The sequence below is a fragment of the Mauremys reevesii genome, linkage group 6 (genome assembly GCF_016161935.1).
Source record: "Mauremys reevesii isolate NIE-2019 linkage group 6, ASM1616193v1, whole genome shotgun sequence".
NCBI lineage: Eukaryota > Metazoa > Chordata > Testudines > Geoemydidae > Mauremys > Mauremys reevesii.
In genome coordinates this window covers 98,762,755-98,778,544 of record NC_052628.1, presented here as the reverse complement: position 1 = coordinate 98,778,544, position 15,790 = coordinate 98,762,755, and the positions used below count along the sequence as shown (strand labels likewise).

The window sequence follows — 15,790 nt, the reverse complement described above, 5'->3', positions numbered from 1 at the left end:
CCAGTTCTGAAGGCAGCACAGAAATAAGAGTGGCAATACTGCAAGCCTCCTACAATAACCTTGCAACCCCCCCTCCCCCCATAAACCTCTTTTGGGGTGGGACCGCAGTTGGAGAAACGCTGGACTCCCCCATTAAATCTGCATAGTACAGGCTAAAAGTAGACAAAAGACCAGATTTCATGGTCTGCGACGTGTTTTTCACAGCTTTGAATTTGGTAGGGCCCTAGCAATAACCCCCAAAAGGGAGATTTTTGTCCCTTATTTAGGAAAAGCGGACATATAAAATGTATAATATGGTACATATCCTTTTTAATAAAGCATTATTGCTCCATGATGATGATTATGAAGCTGTCTGCAGGGCAGAAATATGCATAACTAAGGCTAAGATTTTGTCACGGATATTTTTAGTAAAAGTCACAAACAGGTCATGGGCAAAACTGAAAAAAAATCACAGAAGCCGTGACCTGTTCCTAACTTTTACTAAAAGTATCCCTGACAAAATGGGGATCTGCGGATTCCCACACTACTTCAAGTGGGGCAGCTGCAGGGACTTAGAGCTGCCTGCAGCAGCTAGGGGCTGCAGGGTACCCCTGCCGCCTGCAGCTCCAGGTGTCCTCCGCTGCCCGTGGGGGGCTGGGAGCTCAGGGGGTTTCCCGTCACCTGTGGGGACCAGGAGCTTGGGTTTCTCTGCAGCAGCTGCCCGACACCCCCAGAGGTCTGCAGCGGCTGGGAGCTCAGGGGTTCCCTGCCACCCCAGCAGCAGGGAGTTGGAGGTCCCCCCGCTGCTGCAAGCAGCAGGGAGCTGCAGGGGCCACCAGAGTTGGCAGGAGTACCCCACATCTTCCTGTCCCAGTGGGCGACGGAGGACCCTGCAGCTCCCGACCTCCACAGACTGAAGTCATGGAACCCCCTGGAAGTCACAGATTCCATGACTTCTGCGACCTCTGTGACTAAATCGCAGCCTTATGCCTAACTTATACTCATGTAATCATGAGACTTTTGCCAGCAATCAGTTGTTGTATTAGCAGATATTCTTGGTAGAACAGTGGATGGACACCAGAATAGATGGAAGTCCTGCAGGAATCTGGAAAGATAATGGCAGTGGATTAACAATTATAGTGTGCTAAAGACTTCATTGCAAACATTGGATGTCTACTGAGTCTTCACTGACTGTGTTATTCAATCTGTGGCCTAGTTAGTCCAGGACAGTGGTTCTCACACTGGGGCCGCTGCTTGTGTAGGGAAAGCCCCTGGCAGGCTGGGACTGTTTGTTTACCTGCCGGATCTGCAGGTTCGGCTGATCGCGGCCCCCACTGGCCGCGGTTCGCTGCTCCAAGCCAATGGGGGCTGTGGAAAGTGGCGCGGGGACAAGGGATTTGCTGGCCGCTGCTTCCCACAGCCCCCATTGGCCTGGAGCAGCGACCTGCAGCCAGTGGGAGCTGCAATCGGCCAAACCTGTGGACCCGGCAGGTAAACAAACCGGCCTGGCCCACTAGGGGCTTTCCCTACACAAGCGGCAGCCCCAGTTTGAGAACCACTGGTCCAGGAGATCAAATGGATGAAACAGTCATGAGATTTGCACGAGTTGCTTGTTTTTTGTGTGTGTTTGAAGTACTAGCAGCCTAATTAGAACTAGCAGCTGTATCCCCGCTTTGTGTTTTATTGTTTCAGGGATTTTGTTGGCTGGGATGCTGCTTTTGAAATAGAAGGCCTCATCTGGCAATAGAAACTGAAAGTGTTTTCTTAATGCAAACACTAATTATTAATTGGATTTGTTTCTATACAATTCACATTTTGTCAGTTTTTTTAACAAATACAGTAATTCTATTAAACTGCTGATTAATACATTCACCTTTATTATTTATTTCCAGCCTTTGTTACAAACAGGGTTCAACGTTGTCTTTTATTAAATCACCACAGTTTAAAGCGCAACTCCACTATTTTTCTCTGCTCTGCAACAAATCTTAGTAAATTGTATAGGTCCATATGCTGCGTGGCAAAGAGGTGAGCAAAAATCTGCAGCAAATGGGTTAGCAGGTCTGCAAGGAGGGGAAAAGTGGGTAGAGGGAATCTTTCCCTCTTCACAGCCATACCACATGTTCATGTAAATGGGGAAAGGAAGCAGGTCCAGCTGGACTGGAGGAGAACTATGGGAAACATACTGGTCTACATGCCAGGTTTCCCTTGGAAACCAGTGCATATAATAGTCAAAGTTACATATGTTTTCTTGTACAGGACAGTGTACATCATGCAAACCTGTTCAGAGAGATCACAGGGATCCACGTGGCAGCCAAAAGGAACATGGCAACTGCAGATATTATACTGCTAATTGTTAGCTTTCATACATTCCACAGGCTATGCTATGACACCTGCCTGCATGTGGCAGAAATGTAGCTCTCTCCCCTCCTTACATTTTTTTTTATGAGGGAGGGGAATGATACGGCTTATCTTCCAGAACACTGAATTACTGTTGTCAGGGCATAGATGATGAATGGGTATGGCTCAGTCTTCCCCTACTTCTGCTTCTGCCACTGCAAGATCTTCTCCTGGGGAGTCAGCGCCTTATCTATTCATAGAAAATAATATCAGTTATTACTATTAATAATAAATATAATTTCATTCAAATCCTTCCTAAAGATTTACTGAAGTGATGCTCAGAATTGAGAAAACTACACTGTCCCTCATCTGGATTACCCAATCTATTATGTCTTCTTGACTAAAAGCAGTCTGGGGTGAAGCCTCTCTCTGCCTTCCTATTATATTGCGGGTACCCAGACGAAAACATCTTGTGCCAAAAATTCCCATCTGGCGCTGAACAGTTTGAATTCTGCTATAGTGTACTGGGGCCCATTGTCTCAGCATAGTGTATCAGATATGACATACCTTACGAAATGCACCTTCAGTTTCCAGATCATAGTTCTAGTCTGAGTGTACTCTAGATAGAGAAGGTGGGTGAGGTAATATCTTTTAATTAGACCAACTTCTGTTGGTGAGAGAGACAAGCTTTCGAGCTACACAGAGCTCTTCCTCGGGTCTCTACATAATCCACTTCCCTGAAATTGAAGTAGTAATCTACTCTCTCGCATAGTCCATCAGTTTGACCAGTGGTTCTCAAACTGGGGCTGCTGCTTGTGTAGGGAAAGCCCCTGGCGGGCTGGGCCAGTTTGTTTACCTGCCAAGGCTGCAGGTTCGGCTGATCGCAGCTCCCACTGGCCGCAGTTCACTGCTCCAGGCCAATGGGGGCTGCGGGAAGCAGCGGCCCGCAAATCTCTTGTCCCGTGCCGCTTCCTGCAGCCCCCACTGGTTTAGATCATAAGCAGAGAAAGACAAAATGAAGTAATTCTGAGTTTTTTCCTAGTAGAGCTACAGTGATACATATTTGAAGCTAAAAAGTAAATTAGAAATCACAATATTTGTGAAAAATTCCACTGAGAACTCTTGGCATGGCTTGGATAATATGAAAATTTAGCAACAAAATTACCTTATCAAGTTGCAGTCCCATTTTCAGCCATTAAATTTAGATCAAGAACTAATCAATGCTCATTTTGCTGAACAATTTAGGACCCAAAATAATGTAGTATTACATTAAAATACTGTCAGAAAAAAATTGGAATATATTATCTATACAGCCTGTAAATTGTTCATTACAAGATGAGTACAGTTGAGCACCATGGCATTAAAATGCTGTTTGCTATTCAATAGCAGTATTTATGATTATCAAACAAGCCATGATTCCAATCTGATTGAGTGGGTGAAGATTTCAGTGTAGGATGAGAATTTTTCTGTAATGAAATGGAAAGTAGAGTGACCTAACAGGTTCTTATTTCAACCAGAGTGAAAATGTATGTCTGCATTCATTAACATGCTGAAATGCTAGTGTAGACCTGAAGATGTAATAGAAAACATTGAAGTTCTTTAGAAAAAAAACTCTACACACAATATAGCCATTAAAATATAATTTGTTTTATTGTGCTTTTATCTGATGGGGGAAAACTTATATACCTTTCTGGGGGTCCAGGAAAGGTTATTGCAGTGTATTGGTAACTTGAGTGTCACTATTGCTTCAGAATTATGTAATTGCAAAAATAATAATTTCTGTTTCAATTTTTAAAGGATTATCTTGTCAATATAAAACTTGTGTTCATTCCTACTTGGTCAAAACCTCCATTTCCTTCAGTGAGAGTTTTGCCTGTGCAAGGACTGAGTAAGGATTTCAGGATTTGGCCCCATGTATTTAGGAAAATGTAATTAACAAGGCTACTAAAAGCACGTTAGTTTACTAAAACTTAGAAAAATCCAATATACCCCCCAGCATCCACAGATTTATTTTTGGATTTCATTAAACTTAGAAAGTAAAGCAAAATGGGTCAGTTTGACTTTTGTTTCTAAATAGTACTTAGCTCCTATATAGCACTTTACACCTTCTAATCCAGTGGTTCTCAAACTGGGGCCGCCGCTTGTGCAGGGAAAGCCCCTGGCGGGCCGGACTGGTTTGTTTACCTGCTGGGTCCGCAGGTTCGGATGAACGTGGCTCCCACTGACCGTGGTTCACTGCTCCAGGCTAATGGGAGCTGCGGGAAGCGGCGCGGGACAAGGGATTTGCTGGCCACCGCTTCCCGCAGCCCCCATTGGCCTGGAGTGGCGAACCGCGGCCAGAGGGAGCTGTGATCAGCCAAACTGCGGACCTGGCAGGTAAACAAACCAGCCCAGCTTGCCAGGGGCTTTCCCTACGCAAGCGGCAGTTTGAGAACCACTGTTCTAATCTCTGTCCAGTAGTTAACAAATGAATCCTCATGACACCTATGTGAGGTAGGTAAAGGTATAGACATTCTTTCTTCTCTATTTGTTGTCTATATTATAAAACAGCATTGCACAATCAATGAGTGTTCTTGTTTCCTTCTGGACTGGCAGACAGAGAAAGCAAGCAAACTTAAGTTATAGAAACACAACAAGGGTAGCCATCCCAGCAAACAGCGTGAGACCCAGGCATGGCAGAGCCTTGACTGTGCCTTAAGCTACATCTGGAGGTGTGGGAGGGATTCAGATTCGTGTATATATATAATTTCTTTACCTACTTTACATTACCAATTACACTTTGCATTATACTTTAACACTGATTATGTTTTACATTTTTGCATTATGTGCATTTTGAACAATAAAAACACATTAATCACTTTCAACTCCTTTCAGTTTTGTTTCTGGTCCCTTTCACCTTCAGGTTCTCTCTCTTACACTGGCACAAAGTTACAAAGTTTGGGTTCAAACCACTATTCCTACTAAAATTATTAGGAAATAAAACTCATCAAAACATTGCTACTGGTTTTAGATTTTATAAAAGCTTAGTTTTGCACAATTTAAACAATTGTTTGGCTTTAGATTATCATAGGTCTGGGTTGAGGCATATGGACAGGATCGTGTTGAGACATTTGTATTGCTGGTGTCTACTCTGTAGCTGTTGTTGGGATGAGGGGGCAGGAGTGTGTGTGGAAATGGTTGTTTTCAGTCATGAGCTTTAAGTCCAGCACCATCCACAAGTACTAATGTTCACTTTAAAGAAGATACAGTATTTTTAGAAAAATAAATGTCTGCTCTCTGCCAATGGGGTAAATTTTTAGAGTTGAGTAAACTTATAGTTGCACAATCTCCACTGATATACCTTTACTGTGTAGCTTAGCTTTATCAATATATAGATGTTCAAAAACATAAAGATGGTGGGAAAAACATTCTGGTATTCATATTGATGGTGCTATTTAGGATCAGATTTAGCATAATTGATGTCCAAGGCCCACATGAAAAAGTACCACTCTGACCCAAGAAAATAAAAATCTTGTGTGTATAAGGGAATATGATTAATGGCCCACAAACCTGTCCAAATGCAGGGCACTATTTCAGTTAGTAGTGTTTGTAAAGAACAGTGAAAGATTTCCTATACAGAGGTTTTTCTCACCGTCAGATGAGCTCTAATCTCATTTTAATCTCAGTGGGCTATATTAAACAAAAGCAGAAGGTTGGATTTTGAAATAGATTAGCCTTGACCTCACAGAGATCAGATTGACTAAGTAATCAGGTGAACTTAAATTGCTGCTGAGCAGTGTTTCTAACCGGTAGCATCAGAAGAAAAAAATATTCACTGATTTTATGGAGTAAAATAAATATATGCAAAACTATAGAAATCATTTTAATTTATTATATTGGGTTGCAGTTCATGTATTTAAAATTTAGCATGAAGGGGATACTGTCAGCCTATACCCAAATATTCATTGTACCTTCTTAAGGAAAGTAACTCTCAGGCAGCATTGGTGGAGGATGATATAAAAGTACTTGCCAAGGTCACGCAGTTTTAAAAATGTATACAAGTCTTTAAAATAACTCTATTATAATATGCAAGCTCCCAGAATGCTGCATGAAATTTAAAATGCATTTTTTAACCTAGACAAGTTGCCAATGACTTTCAAGTTAAAAAAAACCCAAACATATGTTTGCATTACTTCTCTATTGCTGCACCATTTGGGCGTGTTGTAAGGTAGCAAGCTAAAGCCTGAGTGATGTCAGACACCTAACATGGAAATGTCTAGACCAGTGATTACACTAAGGTGTTGGGAGCCACATAAAAATCTATCCATCTACCTAGGTAGTTAGCTATGATTAAACCAATTGCAGGGAGGGGGGGAGCTAGCTCAGTGGTTTGAGCATTGGCCTGCTAAACCCAGGGTTCTGAGTTCAATCCTGAAGGGGGCCATTTAGGGAAGTGGGGTAAAACTCTGTCTGGGGATTGGTCCTGCTTTGAGCAGGGGGTTGGACTAGATGATCTCATGAGGTCCATTCCAACCCTGATATTCTCTGAAACATTCATGACAGTGGAACAGAACTCAAACTCCTCCTTTTCTCATCCTCCCCAAGTATGGATAAGAAGAAAGCCCTCCCTTTTTGAAGGGACTCATCCCAACTGATTCCATTCCTTTCACTAAACTAGCTGCCTCCTCCTATGTGGCCATTAATCCTCTCTTTCCAAGGCACTGCTTCCAACTTGCTTCCTTTCCATTCCCTCCAGTCACACTGCCTGCTAGACCTATGTCACTGTCTTGTCAACTGGTAACAACTTTCCCAAGCCTGGTGCCTCTGCTTTGGAAATGCAGGATGTAAGCAGTAGTTTACAATTAGAATCCAGCCTTTTGGGTTTTCTCCAAGTCTTTAAGAACACCAAAGCACATTACAGTCTCCTCATCATTACAGATGTTTTATTTAAAATGATCTTTTGGTTGAATATTGTTAGTTATTATTTGTTGAACTCTCACTCAGCCTTACACAGAGTATAGAGCAAGACCTGGACTCATAGATTTTAAGGTCAGAGGGGGACACCATGTTCATCTAGTCTGACCTCCTGCACATTCCACAGAACCTCATCCACCCACTCCTGTAACAGACCCCATAACCTGTGGCTGAGTTACTGAAGTCCTCAAATCATGACGTAACGACATTAAGTTACAGAGAATCCACCATTTACACTCATTTTAACACGCAAGTGACCCATGCCCCCTGCTGCAAAAGAAGGCAAAACCCCCCCAGGGTTTCTGACAATCTGATTCTTGGGCAAATTCCATCCTGACCCCAGTTAGCATAGTACCTACTTCAACGACTATAGGATCTAAAGGCCCGTTATTCTGTAACACTTGCTACCAGGCAGAGTGCTTATTACTGTGAGTAGTCCCATGGACTTCAATAGGATTATGGACCTCATTGAGACTGTTCCAGGGTCGACTGAGTTAAACCATGATTTAAATCACCAAGTGGAAGGCTTTGATTTAAATAATAAATTTTAATCAACTTTTCTGTTTGTACTTGAAAGGTGCATTCACATTGGTTGATATAACCATTAAAACATGTTGACTTACAACTAAATAGAGCTTTTACACTAGATTTAGTACACCTTTTTTGCTTCCTAGGTGGGTACACTATAACTATATACATTTATTTAAGCAATTCTATAGATTAATATTTTTAGCTTCTTATTACTTGCACATTTTTAGCATGTTAGAAAAATGGTAAACGCTATATTGCTTATTGGCTAGATAATTAAATATTTGCTCATCATTTGTGTCAAGTTGGTACTGGAATTTAAACAAACACACAAAACAGCATATAGAATTTAATTTTTTTAAATAAAACAAACCCTTAATACAGTACATGACCTATTGTGCCCTATTTATAAAGATTGACCTCAAAACTTAGGTGTTTTCCCCCGATTCATTCTTTATATAGAAGAGCAGTCTTTAACTCAAAATTTGTGTAGAGGCTCATGGACTCATATTTATTTTTTATTTAAATGTTTAAGAGATTGTAATAAATTTAGGCTTTAACATATTTTGTATAATATTCAGATTTCATTTTAAAACAGATTTTTAAAAAGAAAAACATTATAAATTTAAATAACAAAATAAAAATGTCCAATTTACATACAAAAATCTGATATTAAAAAATCATCAATTTGTATCCACCTTGGACTGTTCATAGCTGTAAGTACTATACTCAGTGGCAAGCAGTTGCAGGTTTGGGCTCTAAGAGAGGAGTACAACAGGACCAGATGAGTAGCAAAGGGATCATCACACAGAGCTACAGCTTTTCCCTCCCATCTGTGGTGGATTAACGCATAGGCTGATGGGGTCTGTGCCCAGGGGCCCAAGCCAATTTGGGGGCCCCCACAGGAGCAACAGAACAGGGGTAGAAGTGAGGTGCCACTGGCGATGGAACTGTGGCCCTGCCTCCTGCTCCTCCTCTTCCCCGTGGGGCCCCACCCCCTTAGCTGAGCTGGGGTAAGAGCCATCCGGGGAGCCTGGGCTGCTATGGGGAGCCCCAGACCTTCCACCTTCCCTGGGTGGGAGCCAGGGTGCCTGAGAGCAGCCCCCAGCCTGTGTTCCCACCCCTTGGGGTGCGCTGCCCAGGGCAGGTAGAAGGTCCTGGGCTCCCAACAGCAGCCCAGGCTCCCCAGGCAGCTCTTTCCATGGCCGGTTTTCGACCACGACACCCAGTTGAAAAGGGACCCTAGGGGTTCCAGTCAGCATTGCTGCCGTGTGCTGCCCTCGCCCTGAGTACTGGCTCTACAGCTTCCATTGGCTTTGGCCAATGGGAGCTGCAGGGACGGCACCTGTGGGCTAAAGGCAGTGCATGGAGCCCCCTGGCCGCCACTGTGCCTAGTGGCCCCAGGGACATACCAGCCACTTCCAGGAGCCATCCGAGGTAAGCGCCACTCAGTCGGTGCTCTGAGTTGCAAACTGGGAAGTGCTGCTTTATTCCTACCCATTAAAAAGTATTTTATTTGTTTTTGAGCTCTCCACATCTTAGGGTTTAATCATCATGGGGCAAATCCTGACCCTTCTGTGAGTGCGGAAGGCTTGACAGGCAGCAGAACCAGAGTGGATCACCCAAATAGATGTTTGAAATAGAGGAAGTGGGTACTCCATACAATGGTTTACGTGCCTTGCATACCATAGAGATTTACTCCACAGGACTCCCTCTGCTGCAGTGCAGAGGGTGTTCTTGGGCGGGATCCAAATGTGAATGCTGTATCAGCAACCATACATATCTACTATCAATCTCTCTGCTCTGCATAAGGGAGCTGTGGCTGCAAAGGCTAGTGTAGACCTGCATTTGCCGCCAGATTGTGGCTTCACAGGTACTCCAAAGCCCTGAAGGATTTCCTTCCTCTGCAGGGAACCCTTGCCTGAAGCGTATTTGCTTAGGCTTGCCACAGGAAATATGATTTGGCCCTTGTGGAAATGTAAAGAATCATGGAGCAAACCCTCAGCTGGCACAAACTATATCTACAATGGGGCTATGACATTTTACACCAGTTGGGAAACTGCCCCGTTAACTGTATTAAAAAAAAGATAGAGAGAGCAATTTGCTCCATGTCAGGAAAAGGGAGCTTATATAATTGTTCCTCTTTTGTTGTACAGCTGGATTCACAAAGCCTTTGTATAATTCATGGACTCTCTCACGTGCATAAGCTCAACATTGATGTGATACAGCAGTTTTTTAAAAGTTACATAAAGTTACTGTAGGTTAATTAAATATGAGCTTGGCAGTCAGAATTGTTTTTTGAAATGCCAGCAACCTTCAAATGCTTTTGGATCACATTAAAAATGTTGATTAGCTATTATATTGCATGGGGGGTATCCATGAGTCATCAACATCTACTAAAACAATATTCCACTATTTGAACAGAACCACCATCAAGGCTGAACACCCATTGCTTTGAAATTTGACCATGTAAACATTTGAATCATTTATTTGTGCAGATCTTTGCTATGTGCTTCACATTTCATTCCATCTGCTCTGCTCCCTGATCCTACCTATTATTGGATGGTGCTGCCCATCATACCTCAATGCTACCAGGCCTTATCCTTATGAAGGATACTTCAGTACACACTAAGGGGTCAGGAAGATTGCTGAGGAGTGGAAAAGAAATTGAGGGCTCCTAGGATCTTGTGAGGTTTGGAGATCTGAATCCTGAAAAAACAAACCCATTAAGCCTCTGGTTCTGCTTCATGCCATCCTTGAACCAACTCAGTTGGGTGTCAACACATTTTTATCAAATAATTTACTTCCCTCACCCCCCCACTTTGTCCCTCTCAAAAACACTCTGTGTGGTCTTGATTTTCCTCCTAAAAATGGTCCCTGTCCATAGTTCTCAAATTATGGCACCTGTGGGATCTGCAAAATAAGAGCCATTTGAAGTCAGTGAAGATTTTCTAAAGAGAGCAGAATCTGCCCCCAAATTATACATGTTGGAACCCCTCTCTCTTCCCTCAGTTTATCAGTCTTGTTGGAACAAAGAGACATTGAACACGTCTGATACATCAATTTTAAATACATTTAACTGAATTGTGAAAGTTCTCTGTAGTCATTCAAAACACAAAACATAAAATTTTTCAGGGTGCATCAGGAGGGCTGGGGACAGAAATTTAATGAGTTGCTATGAGACTCCAGTTGGGATTAGGTTTGTTCTACTCCATGAGTGAAAGCAGGGCTCACCTGATACTTGTATATCCCCAAACTGTAGGTAAGGGCAGGAGAGGATGGTCATGAATCACTTCCCTGTCTGCTCAATGGGAAATCAGGAAGTAGGGCAAGTTGTTCCTATCACCACACCAGTAATGAGGGAGTAGATAAGGATAGGGCCATCTTACAATTTTCATAGGCGGTGTAGGATGCTAAGGTCCCCAAAAGCAGGGGGAGAGGAGAGGAGGGACAAACATGGAGCTTTTTGCTTTGCCTGCTTAGTTCTCTCACTAGCTGGCCACACTAAGAAATATGATTTTTCTAAAAGCTGGGTTTTTTTTTAAACTTCCCAACTTTTCACCAGTAACAAGCCTAAAACCTGTTTACTGAAATGACCACTCTTTAAGGCATTGGGCTCGAAGCCTTCTTTCTCTTACACAAGGGGAAATCTGGAATAACTCTTCTGTGGTCATCAGCAGGGTCACAAGTTTAAGTGACAGAAGAATCAGCCCCATTATCTCTTCCATGCCTTGGAAGAGAGTTAAAGATGAATGAACTTTACATTTTAGATGAGTCTCTTGTAATTTAGGAAGAATGTGAGTGAGTAATATCTTATATTGGATCAACTTCTGTTGGTGAGAGAGACAAATTTTCAATGCAAAGTTGACGGAAGTTGATCCAATAAAAGATATTAGCTCACCCACCTTGCCTTGCTAATATCCTGGGATCGACACAGCTACAACTACACTACATCTTACATTTTAGAGAGAAAGCGGTTAAAATGGAAACTTATTCTCTTGGCATATGTGATTCATACTATAATTTCCCCCACCATCCTGAAACAGATTATCACGAGACAAGACAGCCTTTTATTTAGATTTAAGGCTGTCTGCCCTTAAAAACAACAACAGCAAAAAAGTACCTGTCCCTTTCTTCCTTCTCTCCACTTAAATTTGATCTTTTCATTTATAAGCATTTTCTGAGTTGTTTTTGCTGCTTGTTAAAGGCCTGATACAGCATGTTAAATAATTCAAGACTGAGCTAAAAATGGCTTTTAATCTACTTTCCTCAAATATCCTCTGGGACTGAATCTAGGAGAATGTCAGGAACAACAATTCCATGCTCCAGCTGTACATTTAAATGTTTTCTTTTTCACAAAAATCCCATCTACCAGCAAAGGTAATTGAAGTATTTTAGGGTATCATTGAATACTGGGATCCCGTTACCATGGTATCCTGCATACCCACTTAGCTCCATGTTCATGACATATTGTAAAACTCCATCCTAGGATTTATTGCTATGGATATTTCACATGAAAGTTCTTGGGTTATGAGATGGCAATGTTTTTTCTGAACAGATAGTCCACTAGCTCCATCTTATAGTTTTCTTGGATTCATTAGCTAATAATGCTTTCCATTCTGCATCTTTTACCCTTGAGATTGCAAAGTGCTTTACAAGCATTAAAACTAGAAACAAATCTGTGAAGTACCCATTTTAAATATGAGTTAGTTGAGGCACAGAGAAGTTAAGTGATTTGCCCAAGATCATGCAGCGCGTCAATTGCTAAGTCAAGACTACAACCCAGTCATTATGATCAAAGTCTGCTGTGAAATGTCGGATTCTCCAGCTGGCATAAAACTGCCTCCACTCAGCCAACATTTTCATCTGGGAAATTTGCAAATAAATCACAAGTTGTATTGTTTGCCTCCTTACGTTCCCTGCCTTACTTTGAGCTAGTGGGTTGACTCAGCAGAAATAAAATAGCAGTAATCATCATCAGCAAATCTATAGCAGCATAAATCAAACAAAATCCAATAAGCAAGACATACATGTCAAATAGATTCATCTAACAGGGGGTGCTCCCAGTGCTCATCACATCCATATGGAGCCCTTCCTTCTCACAGGCATTCTTCTGTCCCTTCAGCAGCCTGTGCCCTGATCACCAGTTGCTCCGTTGCACACCTAGACAGTGCCACAGAGGAACATTTCATGGCTAAAAGAATCAGTGTATTCAAGAAAGATAATGGAACAGCTGGTGTAAATTGTCATCGCTCCATTGAGGCCAAGCAGCATAATTGAAAGCATTGATTTCAATGGCGCTGTTACAATTTACACCAGCTGAGCATCTGCCCCTTAATGTATAAAGGGTTTGACTATATTTTATACATAACAGAGTGAACCCGTGTGTGTCTCCCCTCTGCTGGATAAAATCAGAACTGCTCGAATGGTCAGGACCTCAGTGCTTTTAGAGAAAAAGGACCCGATCTGATTCTATCTCCACTGCTTCCATGAAGTTCCATGTGCATTATCTCTGTGATATCCCTAAGTGCTGTAAAATCAACACAGTAAAACTGAGAAAATTAAGACAAAAATATTCTCTCTCCCTTCCCCACACCCCAGCTATCTCCTTTGACTATTGTGATCTCAGCTGTTAGTTGTAAGAATACAAGTGGATAAAATATCAGCTAGAAATTGGATGTTTAGTTGACTGTATCTCTTCAAGATCTAGCTGTATGCCTCTCTGGAGTGCTGGTATTAAGGGGACAATGGTATGTAGGATGAGGTTTCTGAATTCAAAATCCCTGCTCCCTTTTCACCAGGAGGTAGAGTGATGATTTTAGATTTTACTGCATAGATTTGTAATTATATTTTTATGAACATTACTAATAAGTAATATAATAAAATAATGACTGTAGGTGGTGCTCTCTGTATCCCAAGCTTTTATACTATTACAAAAGGTAGAGAGCCTCCAGCTCTTATTTCTAGTTCAGTGTCTCAGCTTTATCTGATAAAGCATAGATCATTTTTATGTCACTCCTGTATCACTATTTTAAACCCCTGAAACATACTGTTATAGAGCAACCCTGTCGGGCGCTCTCCACCCCCCCAGTACCATGACACAACAGGCATGACGCAACCAGCATGCCTGCTTCAATTTCCCTTTTCAGCGTCCCCAGGAAATCCACTTCAGGCTCTCTTACTTAAATAAATATCCCTCCTTGGGGCAAGTTTATTCTCAAAGCAGAGTTCACTGAATTCCTAAAAACCATCCTCAACATAATCCAGTTCCCACACCCTCTCTGCTAGGAGTCCTTCCATACCACACTCTGGTGTCTTCCCTGCACCTAGGCTCCTCATCAGTCCTCTTCTGTCCCTCTGACAGGACAGCCCTACCAGCTGGAGTGCAACCCTGTTCTTCCCAACAGGAATCCACACAGCCTCTCTTCTGGAGGAGCATCCCTCACACCTCCTGGCCCTTCTACTGTTCCCCTGGGCCCAGCTTGCATGTCAGCAGACAAGCCCTTCTGCTGCTCCCCTGTCTTCAGCTCCCTCTGGCCCTTGGCTGCAGCTCTCCAGCTTAGAGCCAGCAGGCACCTCACTCTGTTCCTGCTCCACCTGCCTTCAGCACTCTGGCTCTGGGAAATCAGCCAGCAAACCCCTCTTCCTGCCCTCAGCTTCCCCCTTGAAACACTTCCTGCTTCCACCCAAAGCCGCCTCCAGTCTCTTACCTGATTCTGACTCAGATAGCTCTAGTTTACCAGGTCTCTCTCTCATTAGGTCTCTCCCTGCTCCCTGGTCCTTTAAAGACCTCAGGTGCTGCCCCACCCTCTTAATTAGCAAAGTGGGTGCACCTGTTCTGGCACAGGGGTGCTGAACCTACTTCATTTATTGGGGCCAGCCACCCTGTCATACATACCATGTGTGTTTACTGTTTCTTTGCCTCTCTCTATCTGCAATATTTATAAGGAATGTTGTTTGTTTAAAAATATAAATTAAAAGCTATATCATAAAATTGATTTTTAAGTCGACAGAGAATTCTGTTTTAAAATTGCTGGTACAGAATGGCCCTAAGTTAATTTGGTTTTAGTTAAAGGTAACCAATCAACAGCCCAGGAGACAGAAATATTTTCTTTGTTCACCAAGCGGACGCAAAATAGAGAATATTGCAATACTGCTCTGAGCAATACTGCTCTGAGAAGACCAACTCTAGGGGTGAGAAGGTAGCTTATTTCTCATCAATGAGAAGTCTTTGGCTAAAATAGTGCCACATAGGAATTTCTTTCTTGTGCTGTGGGCCTCTCTCAGCTGTAACAATAAGAAAATGCAAGCAGACACTTTCAGGAAGCATACTGTTTTCTGGGAGAACTGTTTGGAAGTGACACCTCCTGGGGACCTATCTGAGAAGCCAGGAGGCTGAAGTAGCCATGTTGTATCCGACGAAGTGGGTATTCACCCACGAAAGCTCATGCTCATGCTCCAATAAATCTGTTAGTCTATAAGGTGCCACAGGACTCTTTGCTGCTTTTACAGATCCAGACTAACACGGCTACCCCTCTGATAATAAAGCTGGAGTTTGTTAACTACTAGTGAGATCTTATATGGCAGAAGATCCAGACACAACAAAGCATAAAACATGGTAGCAATGATAATTGAGTCTTGGACAGCAGGAAAGACCATTCAGAGCTGCATTAGAGAGAGCAGAATACTTTTGTGAGTACACAGTTTGTTTTGCAATACAAGGTTGGCAATAGAAAATGGAGGGGCTGAAGCATCCAGGGACATGATGTGAGAAAAATGCCACATCTGTGACAAATTTAATCATTTTGCAGCCAAGTGTTTGTCCAGAGAGATGAAAAATGAATCCAAGGTACAGAGAGTAACCAAAGAGAACAACAGTGAGTATGAGGACACTATGTGGGTGACCAAACAGATGGTAAACACAGTGCAAGAAGATCCTAGTATGAAGCAGAAACAGTTGTATGCAGCCATGTTATTTGGGAAGAAAGGTATT

At 42.5% G+C, this 15,790-nt stretch overlaps 2 long non-coding RNA genes across 5 annotated transcripts in view; one reads left to right on the top strand and one right to left on the bottom strand.

Annotated features, from left to right (window-relative positions):
* Window positions 1-15,790, top strand: part of LOC120408483 — a 46,535-nt gene that overhangs the window by 19,169 nt on the left and 11,576 nt on the right. The window lies entirely within an intron of this gene.
* On the bottom strand, window positions 1,842-14,556 carry LOC120408484. The gene is made up of 3 exons (XR_005600721.1): window positions 14,508-14,556; window positions 12,828-12,960; window positions 1,842-2,566 (listed from the first exon to the last, which is right to left on the bottom strand). It is a non-coding gene; the product is annotated as an uncharacterized LOC120408484 (long non-coding RNA).